Source organism: Phalaenopsis equestris, unplaced genomic scaffold (genome assembly GCF_001263595.1).
Source record: "Phalaenopsis equestris unplaced genomic scaffold, ASM126359v1 Scaffold232974, whole genome shotgun sequence".
Lineage (NCBI taxonomy): Eukaryota > Viridiplantae > Streptophyta > Magnoliopsida > Asparagales > Orchidaceae > Phalaenopsis > Phalaenopsis equestris.
In genome coordinates, this window is record NW_018250931.1 from 8,570 (window position 1) to 9,085 (window position 516).

Below are 516 nucleotides of genomic sequence, written 5' to 3' on the forward strand. Positions count from 1 at the left end.
AGAAAACTCATAAAAATAAAATAAAAATACCCTCTTGCTCAGTGAACAGAGGAGATTCATGTGGAATTATTTTCATATTAATTTAATGCATAAATTATTTTAAAAAAATAAATTAGGGTTAGGGGTTTTTCAATTCTCCATTCATATGGAATTAATACCTTAACTCTAAATTTTTATAGGTTGTAGCCTCTGTCTAAGGGAATAATTTAAGCATTTTTGCAAAGACATAGGAGATCTCTACACAGAGATCTTAATTTTCTAAGTTCTTAAGCATTTTCTATTCAAATAATTATAGAAAATTACATGTGCTTTAGAAAATTCTACAAATATTCATGTGAGTTCCCTATGGCGAATATAAAAATTAAAATCAGAGATCATTTGATTTTTGTTCTCCACTATGATTTATAAGTCAGAGAATTCACTATAAAAATTTCAAAGAATTTTGAGATCATTTAATATTTTTAATTGATTTTTAAAGATCATTATTAAAATTAACACTTAAGTGATTTTTAAAAA